The sequence below is a fragment of the Salmo salar genome, chromosome ssa06 (genome assembly GCF_905237065.1).
Source record: "Salmo salar chromosome ssa06, Ssal_v3.1, whole genome shotgun sequence".
In the NCBI taxonomy this organism is placed as follows: domain Eukaryota; kingdom Metazoa; phylum Chordata; class Actinopteri; order Salmoniformes; family Salmonidae; genus Salmo; species Salmo salar.
The window spans coordinates 88,734,645-88,759,059 of record NC_059447.1 but is presented as its reverse complement, the minus strand read 5'-3'; the positions used below and the strand labels follow the sequence as shown (position 1 = coordinate 88,759,059).

The window sequence follows — 24,415 nt, the reverse complement described above, 5'->3', positions numbered from 1 at the left end:
GTTAACTCCAGACCTGTTCAACCTCTCTTTCGTAGCGTCTGAGTTCCCCAAAGATTGAAAGCTGCCGCAGTCATACCCCTGTTCACAGGGGGAGACACTCTAGACCCAAACTGCTACAGACCTATATCTATCCTACCCTGCCTTTCTAAGGTCTTCGAAAGCCAAGTTAACAAACAGATCACCGACCATTTCGAATCCCACCGTACCTTCTCTGCTATGCAATCTGGTTTCTGAGCTGGTCATGAGTGCACCTCAGCCACGCTCAAGGTCCTAAACGATATCATAACCACCATCGATAAGAGACAATACTGGGCAGCAGTATTCATCGACCTGGCCAAGGCTTTCGACTCTGTCAATCACCACATTCTTGTCGGCAGACTCAATAGCCTTGGTTTCTCAAATGACTGCCTCGCCTGGTTCACCAACTACTTCTCAGACAGAGTTCAGTGTGTCAAATCGGAGGGCCTGTTGTCCGGACCTTTGGCAGTCTCTATGGGGGTGCCACAGGGTTCAATTCTCCAGCCGACTCTTTTCTCTGTATACATCAATCATGTCGCTCTTGCTGCTGGTGATTCTCGGATCCACCTCTACGCACACGACACCATTCCGTATACTTCTGGCTCTTCTTTGGACACTGTGTTAACTAACCTCCAGACGATCTTCAATGCCATACAACTCTCCTTCTGTGGCCTCCAACTGCTCTTAAATGCAAGTAAAACTAAATGCATGCTCTTCAACCCGATCGCTGCCCGCACCTGCCCGCCCGTCCAGTATCACTACTCTGGACGGTTCCGACATAGAATATGTCGACAACTACAAATACCTAGGCATCTGGTTAGACTGTAAACTCTCCTTCCAGACTCACATGAAGCATCTCCAATCTAAAATTAAATCTAGAATCGGCTTCCTATTTTGCAACAAAGCATCCTTCACTCATGCTGCCGAACATACCCTCGTAAAAATGACTTTTCTGCCGATCCTTGACTTCGGCGATGTCATTTACAAAATAGCCTCCAACACTCTACTAAGCAAATTGGATGCAGTCTATCACAGTGCAGTCAGTTTTGTCACCAAAGCCCCATATACTTCCCACCACTGCGACCTGTATGCTCTCGTTGGCTGGCCCTCGCTACATATTCATCGCCAAACCCACTGGCTCCAGGTCATCTATAAGTCTTTGCTAGGTAAAGCCCCGCCTTATCTCAGCTCACTGGTCACCATAGCAGCACCCACCCGTAGCACGCGCTCCAGCAGGTATATTTCACTGGTCACCCCCAAAGCCAATTCTTCGTTTGGCCGCCTTTCCTTCCAGTTCTCTGCTGCCAATGACTGGAACGAATTGCAAAAATCACTGAAGCTGGAGACCCATTTCTCCCTCAATAACTTTAAGCACCAGCTGTCAGAGCAGCTCACAGATCACTGCACCTGTACATAGCCCATCTGTAAATAGCCCATCCAACTACCTCATCCCCATAAAATAATGTATTATTCATTTTTTTGCTCCTTTGCACCCCAGTACCTATCTCTACTTGCACATTCATCTTTTGCACATCTATCACTCCAGTGTTTAATTGCTAAATTGTAATTATTTCGCCACTATGGCCTATTTATTGTCTACCTCATTTATCTTACCTCATTTGCACTCACTTTATATAGACTTTTACTCTATTGTATTATTGACTGCATGTTTGTTTATTCCATGTGTAACTCTGTTGTTTGTGTCTCACTGCTTTGTTTTATCTTTGCCAGGTCACAGTTGTAAATGAGAACTTGTTCTCACCTAGCCTACTTGGTTAAATAAAGATGAAAAAAAATATCAATGTGCAAACTCCACCCTCCAGCACACCAGTGTACACCAGCTGAATGAAATCCAGAGCACCTAATCCAATTGGGAAATTGAACCAATTGAAATGAAGTTCATTGGCTAACAGCTGAACATAATTAGCCATCCAGGATAGAAGGGTCTGGGATTCCTTTATGAGGTGCAACCAAAACAGCTGTTTGACATAGCAACAGGGATATTCTGTCAAGGTGTCTCTCTAGCATTTGTTCTTAATACCGTTGTGGTTTTGATCACTAAAATGGCTGTGACTTTTGGACCTCGTTGAGGTTAGTTTTTCAATGTAGTCATCTGGTTGGTTTACCTTGTCTTAAAGTTTTCACTGGTTACTTGTGTTTAACTGTCTGAATGTTTTGTAGTGTTTCTTGGATTTGCTGTCTGCTAATTGGAGGGATAACTTGTTTTACACTTAAAGGTGTGTTTTGGTTTACACTACTTCAGTTCAAATCAGTCTAGTTCCGATAGCTTAAGGCTGGCATTTTACCACAATGTTTATTTTGTTTTCTAGGTAATTCTAATGGGCATCATGCCTACACTGGACCTGAACCAACTGGATCCTATGCCAAAGCAAGTGTGGTGCCTAGTCCAAATGCTAAAGCTACTGGCCACAATGCCACGTCAGCAGAAGCTACTGGCCACAATGCCACGTCAGCAGAAGCTACTGGCCACAATGCCACGTCAGCAGAAGCTACTGGCCACAATGCCACGTCAGCAGAAGCTACTGGCCACAATGCCACGTCAGCAGAAGCTACTGGCCACAATGCCACGTCAGCAGAAGCTACTGGCCACAATGCCACGTCAGCAGAAGCTACTGGCCACAATGCCACGTCAGCAGAATCTACTGGCCACAATGCCCCGTCAAGTGTGAAGTCCGGCGCCTCGCGAAGCGTCCGGAGCGCCTCAGCAGAAGCGTCCGCGCCCAGCAGAAGCGTCGCGCCTCAGCAGAAGCGCCGGCGCCTCAGCAGAAGCCTCAGGAGAAGCGTCCGGCGCCTCAGCAGAAGCCTCAGGAGAAGCGCCTCAGCAGAAGCGTCCGGCCCCGGCGCCTCAGCAGAAGCGTCCGGCCCCGGCGCCTCAGCAATAGCATCCGGCCCCGGCGCCTCAGCAATAGCGCCTCAGCAGAAGCGTCCGGCCCCGGCGCCTCACCAGAAGCGTCAAGCCTTGAACAGACCACCCGACCACTCAACTAGGGAGATCATAATTTGGTTTGCCCAACTCCTTAATCGTCGTTCCCCTGTTACTGTGCCTCCCTTTAGAAGAAAAGGTAACTGAGGTGGAGAAATGTGCCAACTAATGCTCTTGTTTGAAATGAGGATCTCCTTCACTTGTCCAGCGTCATGCAAATTGTTTACAGGGGTGGACGCTACAATGGACTAAAATTGACTTCTGACTTGCCAATATTGCTGACACACTTTGGTTCTATGGTTATGCTTTTGATTTAGCCTGGTGTTCCTGCTACTCTTCCATGATATGCTCAATAAACAATTTGACTTTCAATATACCTTGTCCTTAAAATATAATATTCTCTTCTGCCTGCCATGTGCTTGCTGTTTGGGAACAGACTGTGGGTCTGGAGTAAAAGGGAATGTGGATCACAACACTTGTGTAAACAGGTATGTTTACCTTTGTTTCTGGTAGTTCAAATGCTCAAGTTCTCTAAATTGTCAGAGCTCCCTCATATGTTCATACTTTACCTGTCCCTTTGTGAAGGGTGTTTGATTTACTGTAATCTGCCTGTTACCATGGGTGCCTAAAGAATGCGAGTGCAGTTTACCTCATCGTCCCATTGCCTGTCACTAACCTGTCCCAGGGACGCTAAAGTTTCTCCTTGGCCTTATTCAGAAACATTAAATCAACTTGACTCATTTTGCCTGTTCTACAATGTTGGTCTGGCCAGACACATGGATGCAATCGTGTATATGCGTTCATCGCTTTCAGCTGTAAAAAATATGTCTACTCTCAATGTGGTCTTCTGCACAATCCATTTCTACCTGACCACAATGAGGTTGCACTTGCAGAACCCCCCTGGCAGAAACTTTAGATTTTAAAAGGTGCACTTAAGCTCTCACTTTGTACGAAATTATCTAGAGATGTAAATATGAATTGTTTCTTAAGCCTGGCTGGTGACTAACTACTTTTAGCTTTTTTGTTATCAAGGCTTCAAACAACTTCAAAAAACACTTAGCGTTCTTATATTTTAGGATTTTCAAGCAACTATACTGGGGGGAATTCTCACTCTCAGGTGTTAATTTTCAGCAAACTTAACATACAAAGATTTGTATGAACATAAGATTCAACAACTGAGACAAACTGAACAAGTTCCACAGATGTGACTAACAAATGGAATAATGTGTTGTGGACACCAGATGCATTAAGAACTGCACCAGATTTGCAAGTTCTTTCTTGTGAGATGTTACCCCACTCTTCCACCAAGGCACCTGCAAGTTCCCGGACATTTCTGGGGGGAATGGCCCTAGCCCTCACCCTCCGATCCAACAGGTCCTAGACGTGCTCAATGGGATTGAGGTCCGGGCTCTTCGCTGGCAATGGCAGAACACTGACATTCCTGTCTTGCAGGAAATCACGCACAGAACGAGCAGTATGGCTGGTGGCATTGTCATGCTGGAGGGTCATGTCAGGATGAGTCTGCAGGAAGGGTACCACATGAGGGAGGAGGATGTCCTCCCTGTAACGCACAGCGTTGAGATTGCCTGCAATGACAACAAGCTCCGTCCGATGATGCTGTGACACACCGCCCCAGACCACGACGGACCCTCCACCTCCAAATCGATCCCGCTCCAGAGTACAGGCCTCGGTGTAACGCTCAAACGCAAATCCGACCATCACCCCTGGTGAGACAAAACCGCGACTCGTCAGTGAAGAGCACTTTTTGCCAGTCCTGTCTTGTCCAGCGACGGTGAGTTTGTGCCCATAGGCGACATCGGTGAGGACCTGCCTTCAGTCCAGCCTCTCTCAGCCTATTGTGGACAGGCTGAGCACTGATGGAGAAATTGTGCGTACCTGGTGCAACTCGAGCAGTTGTTGCCTTCCTGTACCTGTCCCGCAGGTGTGATGTTCCCATGTCCCGATCCTGTGCAGGTGTTGTCACATGTGGTCTGCCACTGCGAGGACGATCAGCTGTCCATCCTGTCTCCCCGTAGCGCTGTCTTAGGCGTCTCACAGTACGAACATTGCAATTTATTGCCCTGGCCACATCTGCAGTCCTCATGCCTCCTTGCAGCATACCTAAGGCACGTTCATGCAGATGAGCTGGGACCCTGGGCATCTTTCTTTTGTGTTTTTCAGAGTCAGTAGAAAGGCCTCTTTTGTGTTTTAAGTTTTCATAACTGTGACCTTAATTGCCTACCGTCAGTAAGCTGTTAGTGTCTTAACGACCGTTCGACAGGTGCATGTTCATTAATTGTTTATGGTTCATTGAACAAGCATGGGAAACAATGTTTAAACCCTTTACAATGAAGATCTGTGAAGTTATTTGGATTTTTACAATTCATCTTTGAAAGACAGGATCCTGAAAAAGGGACGTTTAGTTACTGACAATTTGTTCATAGAGGAATTAAATCTAAAGCTGCAAGTGTGGACTCTAATAAAATGTTTGATTAAAGCACTAAATTTGTGACAGAGGTACATGTCCTCTGGCGCTGCTTTGAAACTTTTTTTGGTGGTGGGGGGGTCTGAATGATTTGGATTCTGTGATCATTTATCCATGATCAGATCGATCTGAGTTTATAAACATTTTTTTCAGAAAATAATCTGATGGCATCAATCTGATCCACATGTCACAGAATCCAGTTTGAGTGCTATGAACAGGCCTACACCTTGCCATCTACTGGACAGGTTGCAGTACTACTTCTACACTTTCATAGGGAGACATGAGTAAACTGTAGTGAACAAAAATAAACGCAACTTGTAAAGTGTTGGTCCCATGTTTCATGAGCTAAAATAAAAGATCTGTTGCCAGAGGATTTAATGTTCAGTTTTTTTACCATAAGCCGCCTCCAACTTCGATTTAGAGAACTTGGCAGCACGTCCAACCGGCCTCACAATCATAGACCACGTGTAACCACGCCAACCAAGGACATCCACAACCGGCTTCTTTACCTGTGGGATCGTCTGAGACCAGCCATCCGGACAGCTGATGAAACGAAGGGGTATTTCTGTCTGTAATAAAGCCCTTTTGTGGGGAAAACTCATTGAAAAGTCACTGATTGGCTGGGCTTGGCTCTCAAGTGGGCCAGGCCCACCCACGGCTGTGCCCCTGCCCAGTCCTATGAAATCCATAGATTACAACCTTCTAAATGTGTTTATATGTGTTTATATTTTTTCAGTGTACAGTACCAGTCAAAAGTTTGGTCAAACCTACTCATTGAAGCGTTTTTCTTTATTTTTACTGTTTTCTACATTGTAGAATAATAGAAGACATCAACACTATGAAATAACACATATGGAATCATGTAGTAACCAAAACAGTGTTAATCAAATCAAAATATATTTTATATGAGATTCTTGAAAGTTGCCACCCTTTGCCTTGATGACAGCTTTGCACACTCTTGGCATTCTCTCAACCAGCTTCACCTGGAATGCTTTTCCAACAGTTTTGAAGGAGTTCCCACATATGCTGAGCACTTGTTGGCTGCTATTCCTTCACTCTGCGGTCCAACTCATCCAAAACCATCTCAATTGGGTAGAGGTCGGGTAGTGCAGCACTCCATCATTCTCCTTGGTCAAATAGCCCTTTCACAGCCTGGAGGTGTATTTTGGGTCATTGTCCTGTTGAAAAACAAATGATAGTCCCACTAAGCGCAAACCAGATGGGATGGCGTATCGCTGCAGAATGCTGTGGACTCATCAAACCAAAGGACAGATTTCCACCGGTCTAATGTCCATTGCTCGTGTTTCTTGGCCCAAGCAAGTCTCTTCTTATTATTGGTGTCCTTAGTAGTTTTTTTTTAAGCAAGTCAACTATGAAGGCCTGATTCACGCAGTCTGAGATGTGTCTGTTACTTGAACTTTGTGAAGCATTTAATCAGGAAGCAATTTCTGAGGCTGGTATCTCTAATGAACTTAATCTCTGCAGCAGAGGTATTTTGGGGTTTTCCTTTCCTGTGGCCGTCTTCATGAGACCTAGTTTCATCATAGCGCTAGTTTCATCATAGCGCTAGATGGTTTTGCGACTGCATTTGAAGAAACTTTGAAAGTTCTTGACATTTTCTGGATTGACTGACCTTCATGTTCTTATTTGAGCTGTTCTTGCCATAATATGGACTTGGTCTTTTACCAAATGAGGCTATCTTCTGTATGCCACCCCTACCTTGTCACAATACAAATGATTGACTCAAACTCAGTAATAAGAAGGAAAGAAATTCCACAAATGGACTTTTAACAAGGCACACCTGTTAATTGAAATGCATTCCAGGTGACTACCTCATGAAGCTGGTTGAGAGAATGCCAACCAAGGCAAAGGGTGGCTACTTAGAACAATCTCAAATATATTTTGATTTGTTTGAAAGCTTTTTGGTTACTAAATTATTCCGTATGTGTTATTTAATAATTTTGATGACTTCAATATTATTCTACAAGGTAGAAAGTTGTATAAATAAAGAAAAACCTTGGAATGAGTCGGTGCGTCTAAACTTTTGACTGGTACTGTAAATGGAAAGATCATGTCATAAATGTTGAAATAAAGTGTAAGAAGGTGCTGAATCTTATGAGCTCGGTCTCTGGTTATGAATGGGGTGCTGACAGACAATCGTTGAAAGATATTTATAGAGTTCGAATCAGGACGACAATTGATTACGGGTAAATAGTTTATGGAAAAGCGGCAAAGACTTGGCTTCAGAAGCTGAATCCAGTAAATAGCTTAAAGGTGTCATGCCTCTCCAGGCTGAGGATCCAAGGCCTCATATCAGCTTGGCAAATGGCTGACGATGACCAGACCCATCTCACCCACATAAGAGAAGAGGGGGGGGGTTTTGACACCGTAAAACTGTCAAAAATTCTTCAGTATTGGGAAAGGAATGTTCCTTTGTCTACAGAAGACATTTGCCGCTAAAACTACACTGCTCAAAAAAATAAAGGGAACACTTAACCTCTCTGGGCTAGGCGGGACGAATTCGTCCCACCTACGCAACAGCCAGTGTAATCCAGTGGCGCGATTTTCAAATACCTTAAAAATCCTATTACTTCAATTTCTCAAACATATGACTATTTTACAGCTATTTAAAGACAAGACTCTCGTTAACCTCTTACATCTAGACGTTCCGCTAGCGGAACACCTGCTCCAACATCCAATGATAGGCGTGGCGCGAATTACAAATTCCTCAAAAATACAAAAACTTCAATTTTTCAAACATATGACTATTTCACAGCATTTTAAAGACAAGACTCTCCTTTAACTAACCACACTGTCCGATTTCAAAAAGGCTTTACAGCGAAAGCAAAACATTAGATTATGTCAGCAGAGTACCAAGCCAGAAATAATCAGACACCCATTTTTCAAGCTAGCATATAATGTCACAAAAACCCAGAAGACAGCTAAATGCAGCACTAACCTTTGATGATCTTCATCAGATGACACACCTAGGACATTATGTTATACAATACATGCATGTTTTGTTCAATCAAGTTCATATTTATATCAAAAAACAGCTTTTGACATTAGCATGTGACGTTCAGAACTAGCATACCCCCCGCAAACTTCCGGGAGGAATTTGCTATCATTTTACTAAATTACTCACGATAAACGTTCACAAAAAGCATAACAATTATTTTAAGAATTATAGATACAGAACTCCTCTATGCACTCGATATGTCCGATTTTAAAATAGCTTTTTGGTGAAAGCACATTTTGCAATATTCTAAGTACATAGCCCAGGCATCACGGGCTAGCTATTTAGACACCCGGCAGGTTTAGCCTTCACCAAAATCAGATTTACTATTATAAAAGTTTGATTACCTTTTGTTGTCTTCGTCCAAAAAAATCCATTGTTATATCCAAATTGCGGCGTTTTGTTCGTGCGTTCCAGACACTATCTGAAAGGGTAAATAAGGGTCGTGCGCATGGCGCAATTCGTGACAAAAAAAATCTAAATATTCCATTACCGTACTTCGAAGCATGTCAACCGCTGTTTAAAATCCATTTTATGCCATTTTTCTCGTAAAAAAGCGATAATATTCCGACAGGGAATGTCCATTTACCTAAACAGAGGAAAGTAAACAAAGCTTTCGGTCGACCCGGGCACGAGCCTGAGTCTCACAGTACTGTAACCAGCCACTACCCAAACGCAGCTACTTTTTTTCAGCCAGAGCCTGCAAAGCCACAATTCAGCTTTTTACCGCCTTCTGAGACCCTATGGCAGCCGTAGGAAGTGTCACGGGACAGCTAAGATCCTCACTCTTCAATAAACAGAGACAAGAAGAACGACACCTTGTCAGACAGGCCACTTCCTGAATGAAACCTCAGATTTTGGCCTGCCATATGAGTTCTGTTATACTCACAGACACCATTCAAACAGTTTTAGAAACTTTAGGGTGTTTTCTATCCATATGTAATAAGTATATGCATATTCTAGTTACTAGGTAGGAGTGGTAACCAGATTAAATAGGGTACGTTTTTTATCCAGCCGTGAAAATACTGCCCCCTAGCCATAACAGGTTAAACAACACAATGTAACTCCAAGTCAATCACACTTCTGTGAAATCAAACTGTTCACTTAGGAAGCAACACTGATTGACAATACATTTCACATGCTGTTGTGCAAATGGAATAGACAACAGGTGGAAATTATAGGCAATTAGCAAGACACCCCCAATAAAGGAGTGGTTCTGCAGGTGGTAACCACAGACCACTTTTCAGTTCCTATGCTTCCTGGCTGATGTTTTGGTCACTTTTGAATGCTGGCGGTGCTTTCACTCTAGTGGTAGCATGAGACAGAGTCTACAACCCACACAAGTGGCTCAGGTAGTGCAGCTCATCCAGGATGGCACATCAATGCGAGCTGTGGCAAGAAGGTTTGCTGTGTCTGTCAGCGTAGTGTCCAGAGCATGGAGGCGCTACCAGGAGACAGGCCAGTACATCAGGAGACGTGGAGGAGGCCGTAGGAGGGCAACAACCCAGCAGCAGGACCGCTACCTCCGCCTTTGTGCAAGGAGGAGCAGGAGAAGCACTGCCAGAGCCCTGCAAAATGACCTCCAGCAGCCCACAAATGTGCATGTGTCTGCTCAAACGGTCAGAAACAGACTCCATGAGGGTGTTATGAGGGCCCGATGTCCACATGTGGGGGTTGTGCTTACAGCCCAACACCGTGCAGGACGTTTGGCATTTGCCAGAGAACACCAAGATTGGCAAATTCGCCACTGGCGCCCTGTGCTCTTCACAGATGAAAGCAGGTTCACACTGAGCATGTGACAGACGTGACAGAGTCTGGAGACGCCGTGGAGAACGTTCTGCTGCCTGCAACATCCTCCAGCATGACCAGTTTGGCAGTGGGTCAGTCATGGTGTGGGGTGGCATTTCTTTGGTGGGCCGCACAGCCCTCCATGTGCTCGCCAGAGGTAGCCTGACTGCCATTAGGTACCGAGATGAGATCCTCAGACCCCCTTGTGAGACCATATGCTGGTGCGGTTGGCCCTGGGTTCCTCCTAATGCAAGACAATGCTAGACCTCATGTGGCTGGAGTGTGTCAGCAGTTCCTGCAAGAGGAAGGCATTGATGCTATGGACTGGCCCGCCCGTTCCCCAGACCTGAATCCAATTGAGCACATCTGGGACATCATGTCTCGCTCCATCCACCAACGCCACGTTGCACCACAGACTGTCCAGGAGTTGGTGGATGCTTTAGTCCAGGTCTGGGAGGAGATCCCTCAGGAGACCATCCGCCACCTCATCAGGAGCATGCCCAGGCATTGTAGGGAGGTCATACAGGCACGTGGAGGGCACACACACTACTGAGCCTCATTTTGACTTGTTTTAAGGACATTACATCAAAGTTGGATCAGCCTGTAGTGTGGTTTTCCACTTTAATTTTGAGTGTGACTCCAAATCCAGACCTCCATGGGTTGATAAATTGGATTTCCATTGATTATTTTTGTGTGATTTTTTTGTCAGCACATTCAACTATGTAAAGAAAAAAGTATTTATTAAGATTATTTCTTTCATTCAGATCTAGGATGTGTTGTTTAAGTGTTCCCTTTATTTTTTTGAGCAGTATATAACGTCCAAAAAGTAAACACTGGAACAATATATCTATATTTCTTTCTTTGTTAAGAATAGGAATGAGATTGTAGTTCCTAATGAGATAATTGTTCTTCATATAAACTATGTACAGTGACTAGCCACGCCCCAAGTGAGTTCAGAGTACGTGTCAGCATGCCGGAACACCCACTTTGGCCAGAGTGCCTAAAAGGACACGCTAAGAATTAACATATCAGACCAGAAAAGCGTGGAGCGTTAGCTACATGTTGAAAATGGTTACAACTTAACCTCAACCCGAGGTGAAGAAGATAACGCCCAGACTAGACCTGAACATTGCCAGCCTGCAGCTGTGTGTGTAAAGTGCTTCAAACTCAGACTAAAGACACAAGGTGGGAAGGATAAAATCCCATCTCAGGTAATCATTGGTGCGTCTGAATATCTGCTGTGAAAACACTCCACTACAAGCACAGACAACTAAGAAGAAGGACGTTGTGACCTCTGGTGGACAATCAGAGCCTTTCAACCACGTGAGAGCCCACCGAAACAACCTTACGAGAGGGCTTGGTTCTGAAACGAGATAGACGACTAATGAAAGCATTCAACACGTAAATACATTCGTTATTTTCTTACCCCAAACGGGCGGTGGTTCATGTGCAAGGTATATGATTATTGTGGGAATAGTTATAGAATGTATCCACGATTAATTCCCTTTTTCTTTCTGTGTTTTCTCGACCCCGTTCTCTATCTCTGTGTAATAAGACGTCATATCTTGTCAGTCCACTAGGGACTTTTGTCTCATGTAAGTGTGTATGTGTAGTCTGTGTTATTATTTAGTTAGTTAGAAAAGAAATAATTAAATCAATGTGTAGTACTGAATAATCAGTAAAGCTGGCGTTCTTGCAGATCCAAGAAGGTTACTGCTCAGAATGAGACTGATTTGAGGCAATGATTAATAAGCGATTGTTATCGAAAAATAATTTCTTCAAGAATTTAATTTGGGCGATGGTAACTTGTTAAACAACTTCTTCCGTTTTGCCCCAAATTCCTAATTAGTTCATTTAAACGGGTTAACAATTAAACATAGTTAGTGGATTAAATAAATAACAGTCATCACATTAATGAAAGTCACGTCACGACAAAGGATATGTATTGGTGCATTTAAATCAACATCTGTATGTGTCTACTAGTGGAGGCAGGTGAGATGCCTTTGGATATACAAAAAATTGTCAGTAGCTTATTGGGTTGAAAGGCTGTGAGGTTTAGCATACCACTGCTACTGTTCTAGATGAATGTTGGGAATATACTAGTAGACAAGGTAGTGGTTTTGGTTGGACTGTTGGAAAGCTTGCTGATGTGAGTGGTTTGAGGGAGTCGGAGGTTGACCCGTCTGTGGTCATAGGGGATGTTCCTCCATGGTTACTCCCAGATCCTGTTGTTGATCTAACTTTGGTAGAGAAAAGGAAATATTGGTTCAGAAGTCAGTGAAACTGGTTGCCAATTACATTGATCTATGTCTTTACTTGGCTCATTGCGCTCTAGCGACTCCTTGTGGTTGGCCGGGCACCTGCAGGCTGACTTCAGTCGTCAGTTGAACTGTGTTTCATCCAACACATTGGTGCAGCTGGCTTCCGGGTTAAGAGGGCAGGTGTCAAGAAAGTAGCGCGGCTTGGCGGGGTCGTGTTTCGGAGGACGCATGTGTCTTAATCATTAATAGCAATTAAATGTATTACAACTATGTTTATATCCACAATTAAATATTACCGCTACTACTGAAACTCTTGTCTATGTCATCGTGTCAGCTAAACTGGATGCCGTGTCAGAATTAAGGCTACTGTTGAACTCGTCATCTTTCTTCTAGAATCCAGAGGACATAAAACAGTATAGAGGCAAGATGGATATCGATTTAACGACATGTAAATATTTTAATATATGCTTTTCATATTAATGCAAAATTACTGTTCTTTTAAAAATATTTGTCACAAAAACAAGCGTATCTCTGTGAAATGTCAATGGAGCACTGAGCGTACCACAAGCTTTTTATTTTCAAGGCCTTTTACATTTAATTCAGGTCTTGTCATGTTCATTTTGCTTTTTGAGACCCACGGAAGCAACTTTGAAGACAATCACCACAACGTGTAAAACAAAACAAAAATGATTAGAGAAAGCTGCGTGGCTCTGTCAACAGAAGGTGATGAAATCTGACTTTTTGTGTATAATGATATGCTAAAGAAACACCCCACTGAACGATTTAGAACATGAAGACTCATATCTGTCTTGGTATAAATGTATTTAAAAAGTAAAATTGTATCACCAAAGCGCATTTTCACTCACAATGGGTAGAGTGGGTGAGCATTCAATACTGTGCAAGTAGGCTGTTGGTAGGCCTACTATTGACATTTTTTTTATTTTCGTGTTTTTGCTTTCAAAATCAACCTTTGTTAATATAAAAACAATAACATTGGATGTACACAAAAAAGTAAAAAGAAAATCAGGAGACCACCTTTAAGGTCTGGGAAAATCCTATGAAATTTAGATTTGTTCTTTTGTGTAGTTATCCATTAATTCAAGTGAGCAGGCACAGAGTACTGTTGTTGGGTTAGCTGTGTTTCTGTAGTACAGGCAGCTAGCACTGTTTGTCTTTAGTAAGGCAGCTAGCACTGTTGTTGGGTTAGCTGTGTTTCTTTAGTACAGGCACCTAGCACTGTTGTTGGGTTAGCTGTGTTTCTTTAGTACAGGTACCGAGCACTGTTGTTGGGTTAGCTGTGTTTCTTTAGTACAGGCACCGAGCACTGTTGTTGGGTTAGCTGTGTTTCTGAAGAACAGGCACCTAGCACTGTTGTTGGGTTAGTTGTGTTTCTGTAGTACAGGCAGCTAGCACTGTTGTTGGGTTAGCAGTGTTTCTGTAGTACAGGCACCTAGCACTGTTGTTGGGTTAGCAGTGTTTCTATAGTACAGGCACCTAGCACTGTTGTTGGGTTAGCTGTGTTTCTGTAGAAGACATGAGATGGAGTTTGCCGAACAAAAGGCCACTGGATTGATGCAAGTAGTCATGATATCATTCTGACAGGTAGGTATAGGCTACTTTGTAGCTTTGTAGCTGGTCAACATTTAATAGAGAAGGTTTTAGGGAAAGCCTTTCCATCTACCAGAAGACAGTTAGGTCTATCATTACCATCTCTATATTTTATTCGTTCCTTAATTGTTTGAAACCTGGACCTTTGTTCTTCATATTATGAGGCATGTCTTACCTTGCTTCAAGGTAGCCAAGCCAAAATACTACCATAAAAATGTTGAGGGAAATATTTTATAAACTCATATGTGCTCTCTAGTTGTTCAAATCAACTTTCTTTTAATGTCTAGCATTCATTGTCTGACTGTCGACAGAGTGCGGATTGGTACTTATCACGGTAGGAGGCCGTTCCTTATCATGCTAGAACAGAAGACATACTTGCTGTGTGTGGATGAACCTGACTTTGGCTGACAACTTGACTTTGAGCCAATCAGAGAGCAGGAACCTCCATATGGGGAAGCGACAAGAAAAAGGAAAAAAGAATGCAATTTTCATCAGAATTGTTGTACCTAAAACAATAATGCTGCATAATACAACTTTTTTTTCTATATCAAGTCTTTCTATATTTTATGTCTAGCTAAGAGTTTTGTGTTTGAAGAAGGATTTTTTGTTAGGTTTGATAATGTACACTAGATTATTAGTTAGCTACTGAGCAAGGCAGTCACACACACTTCATATGAAACGAATGGTGTGGTGAGTGCAGCATAATGCTAGCACAACAGCTAGCTAGCTAGCGAATCATGGTAACCATTTAGCTAACTTTAGCCAGGTAGCTAAAAAAATGTATATTTTGGCTGTATGCAATTATGGAGAGTGGATAAAATTGTTTCTTTGTCATCTTGCTAGCTAGTTATCTAGCTGTGGGCATCTGACTAGTATCAACAAGGTCTTTCTACAACACCAGCACAGCTGGCTAACATTGACCAGAACATAAAGCAACACACAAGGACATGCATTGCCAACAAACGCAAGCTTCTGGTTTGGAATATTTTAACAAGGCTGAGTGGTTGACGACTTCACAATCTTTTCTGTGTGAACATAAAAGAGATTGACTGCCGACAATAATTGGAGGTGTTAAATACTAATCGGCAGGCAAACATTTGACAATCCTACCGGTGTGTCTGAGCTGAAACGGATTGATGAATTGTTTTTCTGTAAAATGTTGAACTGAATTTGGTGTTTCTTTTGTCATACAATCATCTCTGTTGTTCACCATATGTCAACGGTTGACTCTTGTTGAAAAACAATTGGCTCAATCCAGAATGGGTGGGTAGAGTTCACCCTTTTAAAACCTGTCGGATTGGTCCATGATGTGATGCAGAGTTCTGTCTTACTATCCAGGTCTGTGCCCAAACAATTTGAGTTTCTACTTTTAAAAATCCACCTTTCCAGAAACAAGTCTCTAACCATTGCCGCTTGCTATAGACCACCTACTGCCCCCAGCTGTGCCCTGGACACCATATGTGAATTGATTGCCCCCCATCTATCTTCAGAGCTCGTGCTGTTAGGTGACCTAAACTGGGACATGCTTAACACCCCGGCCATCCTACAATCTAAGCTTGATGCCCTCAATCTCACCCAAATTATCAATGAACCTACCAGGTACAACCCCAAATCCGTAAACACAGGCACCCTCATAGATATCATCCTAACCAACCTTCCCTCCAAATACACCTCTGCTGTCTTCAACCAGGATCTCAGCGATCACTGCCTCATTCATTGCGTCCGTAATGGGTCTGCGGTCAAACGACCACCCCTCATCACTGTCAAACGCTCCCTAAAACACTTCAGCAAGCAGGCCTTTCTAATCTACCTGGCCCGGGTATCCTGGAAGGATATTGACCTCATTCCGTCAGTAGAAGATGCCTGGTTATTCTTTAAAAGTGCTTTCCTCACAATCTCAAATAAGCATGCCCCATTCAAAAAATGTTGAACCAGGAACAGATATATCCCGTGGTTAACTCCAGACCTGTTCAACCTCTCTTTCGTAGCGTCTGAGTTCCCCAAAGATTGGAAAGCTGCCGCAGTCATACCCCTGTTCACAGGGGGAGACACTCTAGACCCAAACTGCTACAGACCTATATCTATCCTACCCTGCCTTTCTAAGGTCTTCGAAAGCCAAGTTAACAAACAGATCACCGACCATTTCGAATCCCACCGTACCTTCTCTGCTATGCAATCTGGTTTCCGAGCTGGTCATGAGTGCACCTCAGCCACGCTCAAGGTCCTAAACGATATCATAAACACCATCGATAAGAGACAATACTGGGCAGCAGTATTCATCGACCTGGCCAAGGCTTTCGACTCTGTCAATCACCACATTCTTGTCGGCAGACTCAATAGCCTTCGTTTCTCAAATGACTGCCTCGCCTGGTTCACCAACTACTTCTCAGACAGAGTTCAGTGTGTCAAATCGGAGGGCCTGTTGTCCGGACCTTTGGCAGTCTCTATGGGGGTGCCACAGGGTTCAATTCTCCAGCCGACTCTTTTCTCTGTATACATCAATCATGTCGCTCTTGCTGCTGGTGATTCTCGGATCCACCTCTACGCACACGACACCATTCCGTATACTTCTGGCTGTTCTTTGGACACTGTGTTAACCTGTTGGGTCTAGGGGGCAGCATTTGCACGTCTGGATAAAAAAAATGTACCCGATTTAATCTGGTTACTAATCCTACCCAGTAACTAGAATATGCATATACTTATTATATATGGATAGAAAACACTCTAAAGTTTCTAAAACTGTTTGAATGGTGTCTGTGAGTATAACAGAACTCATTTGGCAGGCAAAACCCTGAGACATTTTCTGACAGGAAGTGGATACCTGATGTGTTGTATTGACTTTAAACCTATCCCATTGAAAAACACAGGGGCTTAGGAATATTTTGGCACTTCCTATTGCTTCCACTAGATGTCACCAGCCTTTACAAAGTGTTTTGAGTCTTCTGGAGGGAGATCTGACCGAACAAGAGCCATGGAACGATGATGTCCCATTAGACACCTGGCGCGCGAGTTCATGTTGGGTACCCTCGTTCCAATACGTTATAAAAGAGTATGCATTCGTCCACCTTGAATATTATTCATGTTCTGGTTAAAAAAAGGCCCTAATGATTTATGCTATACAACGTTTGACATGTTTGAACGAACGGAAATATATTTTTTCCCCTCGTTCATGACGAGAAGTCCGGCTGGCTTACATCATGTGCTAACGAGACGGAGATTTTTGGACATAAATGATGAGCTTTTTTGAACAAAACTACATTCGTTATGGACCTGTGATACCTGGAAGTGACATCTGATGAAGAGAATCAAAGGTAATGGATTATTTACATAGTATTTTCGATTTTAGATCTCCCCAACATGACGTCTAGTCTGTATCGCAACGCGTATTTTTCTGGGCGCAGTGCTCAGATTATTGCAAAGTGTGATTTCCCAGTAAGGTTATTTTTAAATCTGGCAAGTTGATTGCGTTCAAGAGATGTAAATCTATAATTCTTTAAATGACAATATAATATTTTACCAATGTTTTCTAATTTTAATTATTTAATTTGTGACGCTGACTTGACTGCCGGTTATTGGAGGGAAACGATTTCCTCAACATCAATGCCATAGTAAAACGCTGTTTTTGGATATAAATATGAACTTGATAGAACTAAAAATGCATGCATTGTCTAACATAATGTCCTAGGAGTGTCATCTGATGGAGATTGTAAAAGGTTAGTGCATCATTTTAGCTGGTTTTATGGTTTTGGTGACCCTGTCTTTGACTTGACAAAACATTACACACAACTCTTGTAAATGTACTGTCCTAACATACTCTAAATTTATGCTTTCGCCGTAAAATCTTTTTGAAATCGTAAAACGTGGTTAGATTAAGGAGATGTTTATCTTTCAAATGGTGTAAAATAGTTGTATTTTTGAAAAATTTGAATTTTGACATTTATTTGGATTCAAATTTGCCGCTCTTGAAATGCACCTGCTGTTGATGGAGTGCACCACGGGTGGTACGCTAGCGTCCCACCTAGCCCCAAGAGGTTAACTAACCTCCAGACGAGCTTCAATGCCATACAACTCTCCTTCTGTGGCCTCCAACTGCTCTTAAATGCAAGTAAAACTAAATGCATGCTCTTCAACCGATCGCTGCCCGCACCTGCCCGCCCGTCCAGTATCACTACTCTGGACGGTTCCGACTTAGAATATGTCGACAACTACAAATACCTAGGCATCTGGTTGGACTGTAAACTCTCCTTCCAGACTCACATGAAGCATCTCCAATCTAAAATTAAATCTAGAATCGGCTTCCCTATTTTGCAACAAAGCATCCTTCACTCATGCTGCCGAACATACCCTCGTAAAAATGACTTTTCTGCCGATCCTTGACTTGGCGATGTCATTTACAAAATAGCCTCCAACACTCTACTAAGCAAATTGGATGCAGTCTATCACAGTGCAGTCAGTTTTGTCACCAAAGCCCCATATACTTCCCACCACTGCGACCTGTATGCTCTCGTTGGCTGGCCTTCGCTACATATTCATCGCCAAACCCACTGGCTCCAGGTCATCTATAAGTCTTTGCTAGGTAAAGCCCCGCCTTATCTCAGCTCACTGGTCACCATAGCAGCACCCACCCGTAGAGCGCTCCAGCAGGTATATTTCACTGGTCACCCCCAAAGCCAATTCTTCGTTTGGCCGCCTTTCCTTCCAGTTCTCTGCTGCCAATGACTGGAACGAATTGCAAAAATCACTGAAGCTGGAGACCCATTTCTCCCTCAATAACTTTAAGCACCAGCTGTCTGAGCAGCTCACAGATCACTGCACCTGTACATAGCCCATCTGTAAATAGCCCATCCAACTACCTCATCCCCCATAAAATAATGTATTATTCATTTTTTTGCTCCTTTGCACCCCAGTACCTATCTCTACTTGCACATTCATCTTTTGCACATCTATCACTCCAGTGTTTAATTGCTAAATTGTAATTATTTCGCCACTATGGCCTATTTATTGTCTACCTCATTTATCTTACCTCATTTGCACTCACTGTATATAGACTTTTACTCTATTGTATTATTGACTGCATGTTTGTTTATTCCATGTGTAACTCTGTTGTTTGTGTCTCACTGCTTTGTTTTATCTTTGCCCAGGTCACAGTTGTAAATGAGAACTTGTTCTCACCTAGCCTACTTGGTTAAATAAAGATGAAAAAAATATCAATGTGCAAACTCCACCCTCCAGCACACCAGTGTACACCAGCTGAATGAAATCCAGAGCACCTAATCCAATTGGGAAATTGAACCAATTGAAATGAAGTTCATTGGCTAACAGCTGAACATAATTAGCCATCCAGGATAGAAGGGTCTGGGATTCCTTTATGAGGTGCAACCAAAACAGCTGTTTGACATAGCAACAGGGATATTCTGTCAAGGTGTCTCTCTAGCATTTGTTCTTAATACCGTTGTGGTTTTGATCACTAAAATGGCTGTGACTTTTGGACTCTCGTTGAGGTTAGTTTTTCAATGTAGTCATCTGGTTGGTTTTACCTTGTCTTAAAGTTTTCACTGGTTACTTGTGTTTAACTGTCTGAATGTTTTGTAGTGTTTCTTGGATTTGCTGTCTGCTAATTGGAGGGATAACTTGTTTTACACTTAAAGGTGTGTTTTGGTTTACACTACTTCAGTTCAAATCAGTCTAGTTCCGATAGCTTAAGGCTGGCATTTTTACCACAATGTTTATTTTGTTTTCTAGGTAATTCTAATGGGCATCATGCCTACACTGGACCTGAACCAACTGGATCCTATGCCAAAGCAAGTGTGGTGCCTAGTCCAAATGCTAAAGCTACTGGCCACAATGCCACGTCAGCAGAAGCTACTGGCCACAATGCCGCGTCAGCAGAAGCTACTGGCCACAATGCCACGTCAGCAGAAGCTACTGGCCACAATGCCACGTCAGCAGAAGCTACTGGCCACAATGCCCGCGGCGCTACTGGCCACAATGCGTCAGCAGAAGCTACTGGCCACAATGCCACGTCAGCAGAATCTACTGGCCACAATGCCCCGTCAAGTGTGAAGTCCGGCCCCGGCGCCCCTCAGCGAAGCGTCCGGCGCCTCAGCAGAAGCGTCCGAGCCTCAGCAGAAGCGTCCGGCGCCTCAGCAGAAGCGTCCGGCGCCTCGGCAAAGCCTCAGGAGAAGCGTCCGGCGCCTCAGCAGAAGCCTCGGGAGAAGCGCCTCAGCAGAAGCCGGCCCCGGCGCCCTCACAAGCGCGGCCCCGGCGCCTCAGCAAGCGTCCGGCCCGGCGCCTCAGCAATAGCATCCGGCCCCGGCGCCTCAGCAATAAGCGCCTCAGCAGAAGCGTCCGGCCCCGGCGCCTCACCAGAAGCGTCAAGCCTTGAACAGACCACCCGACCACTCAACTAGGGAGATCATAATTTGGTTTGCCCAACTCCTTAATCGTCGTTCCCCTGTTACTGTGCCTCCCTTTAGAAGAAAAGGTAACTGAGGTGGAGAAATGTGCCAACTAATGCTCTTGTTTGAAATGAGGATCTCCTTCACTTGTCCAGCGTCATGCAAATTGTTTACAGGGGTGGGCGCTACAATGGACTAAAATTGACTTCTGACTTGCCAATATTGCTGACACACTTTGGTTCTATGGTTATGCTTTTGATTTAGCCTGGTGTTCCTGCTACTCTTCCATGATATGCTCAATAAACAATTTGACTTTCAATATACCTTGTCCTTAAAATATAATATTCTCTTCTGCCTGCCATGTGCTTGCTGTTTGGGAACAGACTGTGGGTCTGGAGTAAAAGGGAATGTGGATCACAACACTTGTGTAAACAGGTATGTTTACCTTTGTTTCTGGTAGTTCAAATGCTCAAGTTCTCTAAATTGTCAGAGCTCCCTCATATGTTCATACTTTACCTGTCCCTTTGTGAAGGGTGTTTGATTTACTGTAATCTGCCTGTTACCATGGGTGCCTAAAGAATGCGAGTGCAGTTTACCTCATCGTCCCATTGCCTGTCACTAACCTGTCCCAGGGACGCTAAAGTTTCTCCTTGGCCTTATTCAGAAACATTAAATCAACTTGACTCATTTTGCCTGTTCTACAATGTTGGTCTGGCCAGACACATGGATGCAATCGTGTATATGCGTTCATCGCTTTCAGCTGTAAAAAATATGTCTACTCTCAATGTGGTCTTCTGCACAATCCATTTCTACCTGACCACAATGAGGTTGCACTTGCAGAACCCCTGGCAGAAACTTTAGATTTTAAAAGGTGCACTTAAGCTCTCACTTTGTACGAAATTATCTAGAGATGTAAATATGAATTGTTTCTTAAGCCTGGCTGGTGACTAACTACTTTTAGCTTTTTTGTTATCAAGGCTTCAAACAACTTCAAAAAACACTTAGCGTTCTTATATTTTAGGATTTTCAAGCAACTATACTGGGGGGAATTCTCACTCTCAGGTGTTAATTTTCAGCAAACTTAACATACAAAGATTTGTATGAACATAAGATTCAACAACTGAGACAAACTGAACAAGTTCCACAGATGTGACTAACAAATGGAATAATGTGTTGTGGACACCAGATGCATTAAGAACTGCACCAGATTTGCAAGTTCTTTCTTGTGAGATGTTACCCCACTCTTCCACCAAGGCACCTGCAAGTTCCCGGACATTTCTGGGGGGAATGGCCTAGCCCTCACCCTCCGATCCAACAGGTCCTAGACGTGCTCAATGGGATTGAGGTCCGGGCTCTTCGCTGGCAATGGCAGAACACTGACATTCCTGTCTTGCGGGAAATCACGCACAGAACGAGCAGTATGGCTGGTGGCATTGTCATGCTGGAGGGTCATGTCAGGATGAGTCTGCAGGAAGGGTACCACATGAGGGGAGGAGGATGTCCTCCCTGTAACGCACAGCGTTGAGATTGCCTGCAATGACAACAAGCTCCGTCCGATGATGCTGTGACACACCGCCCCAGACCACGGCGGACCCTCCACCTCCAAATCGATCCCGCTCCAGAGTACAGGCCTCGGTGTAACGCTCAAGCGCGAATCCGACCATCACCCCTGGTGAGACAAAACCGCGACTCGTCAGTGAAGAGCACTTTTTGCCAGTCCTGTCTTGTCCAGCGGACGGTGAGTTTGTGCCCATAGGCGACATCGGTGAGGACCTGCCTTCAGTCCAGCCTCTCTCAGCCTATTGTGGACAGGCTGAGCACTGATGGAGAAATTGTGCGTACCTGGTGCAACTCGAGCAGTTGTTGCCTTCCTGTACCTGTCCCGCAGGTGTGATGTTCCCATGTCCCGATCCTGTGCAGGTGTTGTCACACGTGGTCTGCCACTGCGAGGACGATCAGCTGTCCATCCTGTCTCCCCGTAGCGCTGTCTTAGGCGTCTCACAGTACGAACATTGCAATTTATTGCCCTGGCCACATCTGCAGTCCTCATGCCTCCTTGCAGCATACCTAAGGCACGTTCATGCAGATGAGCTGGGACCCTGGGCATCTTTCTTTTTGTGTTTTTTCAGAGTCAGTAGAAAGGCCTCTTTTTGTGTTTTAAGTTTTCATAACTGTGACCTTAATTGCCTACCGTCAGTAAGCTGTTAGTGTCTTAACGACCGTTCGACAGGTGCATGTTCATTAATTGTTTATGGTTCATTGAACAAGCATGGGAAACAATGTTTAAACCCTTTACAATGAAGATCTGTGAAGTTATTTGGATTTTTACAATTCATCTTTGAAAGACAGGATCCTGAAAAAGGGACGTTTAGTTACTGACAATTTGTTCATAGAGGAATTAAATCTAAAGCTGCAAGTGTGGACTCTAATAAAATGTTTGATTAAAGCACTAAATTTGTGACAGAGGTACATGTCCTCTGGCGCTGCTTTGAAACTTTTTTTTGGTGGTGGGGGAGTCTGAATGATTTGGATTCTGTGATCATTTATCCATGATCAGATCGATCTGAGTTTATAAACATTTTTTTCAGAAAATAATCTGATGGCATCAATCTGATCCACATGTCACAGAATCCAGTTTGAGTGCTATGAACAGGCCTACACCTTGCCATCTACTGGACAGGTTGCAGTACTACTTCTACACTTTCATAGGGAGACATGGGTAAACTGTAGTGAACAAAAATAAACGCAACTTGTAAAGTGTTGGTCCCATGTTTCATGAGCTAAAATAAAAGATCTGTTGCCAGAGGATTTAATGTTCAGTTTTTACCATAAGCCGCCTCCAACTCGATTTAGAGAAGGCAGCACGTCCAACCCGGCCTCACAATCATAGACCACGTGTAACCACGCCAACCAAGGACATCCACAACCGGCTTCTTTACCTGTGGGATGGTCTGAGACCAGCCATCCGGACAGCTGATGAAACGAAGGGGTATTTCTGTCTGTAATAAAGCCCTTTTGTGGGGAAAACTCATTGAAAAGTCACTGATTGGCTGGGCTTGGCTCTCAAGTGGGCCAGGCCCACCCACGGCTGTGCCCCTGCCCAGTCCTATGAAATCCATAGATTACAACCTTCTAAATGTGTTTATATGTGTTTATATTTTTTCAGTGTACAGTACCAGTCAAGTTTGGTCAAACCTACTCATTGAAGCGTTTTTCTTTATTTTTACTGTTTTCTACATTGTAGAATAATAGAAGACATCAACACTATGAAATAACACATATGGAATCATGTAGTAACCAAAACAGTGTTAATCAAATCAAAATATATTTTATATGAGATTCTTGAAAGTTGCCACCCTTTGCCTTGATGACAGCTTTGCACACTCTTGGCATTTCTCAACCAGCTTCACCTGGAATGCTTTTCCAACAGTTTTGAAGGAGTTCCCACATATGCTGAGCACTTGTTGGCTGCTATTCCTTCACTCTGCGGTCCAACTCATCCAAAACCATCTCAATTGGGTAGAGGTCGGGTAGTGCAGCACTCCATCATTCTCCTTGGTCAAATAGCCCTTTCACAGCCTGGAGGTGTATTTTGGGTCATTGTCCTGTTGAAAAACAAATGATAGTCCCACTAAGCGCAAACCAGATGGGATGGCGTATCGCTGCAGAATGCTGTGGACTCATCAAACCAAAGGACAGATTTCCACCGGTCTAATGTCCATTGCTCGTGTTTCTTGGCCCAAGCAAGTCTCTTCTTATTATTGGTGTCCTTAGTAGTTTTTTTTTAAGCAAGTCAACTATGAAGGCCTGATTCACGCAGTCTGAGATGTGTCTGTTACTTGAACTTTGTGAAGCATTTAATCAGGAAGCAATTTCTGAGGCTGGTATCTCTAATGA

The 24,415-nt window shown here is 43.7% G+C and overlaps 2 long non-coding RNA genes across 2 annotated transcripts; both read left to right on the top strand.

Moving 5' to 3' along the window:
* Positions 1–1,994: 1,994 nt before the first annotated feature.
* Positions 1,995–2,513, top strand: LOC123743564 (uncharacterized). The gene is made up of 3 exons (XR_006770421.1): positions 1,995–2,031; positions 2,200–2,255; positions 2,349–2,513. It is a non-coding gene; the product is annotated as an uncharacterized lncRNA (long non-coding RNA).
* Positions 2,514–19,498: 16,985 nt separating this feature from the next.
* Positions 19,499–20,023, top strand: LOC123743562 (uncharacterized). Its single transcript, XR_006770419.1, has 3 exons — positions 19,499–19,621; positions 19,713–19,768; positions 19,863–20,023. It is a non-coding gene; the product is annotated as an uncharacterized lncRNA (long non-coding RNA).
* Positions 20,024–24,415: the final 4,392 nt, after the last annotated feature.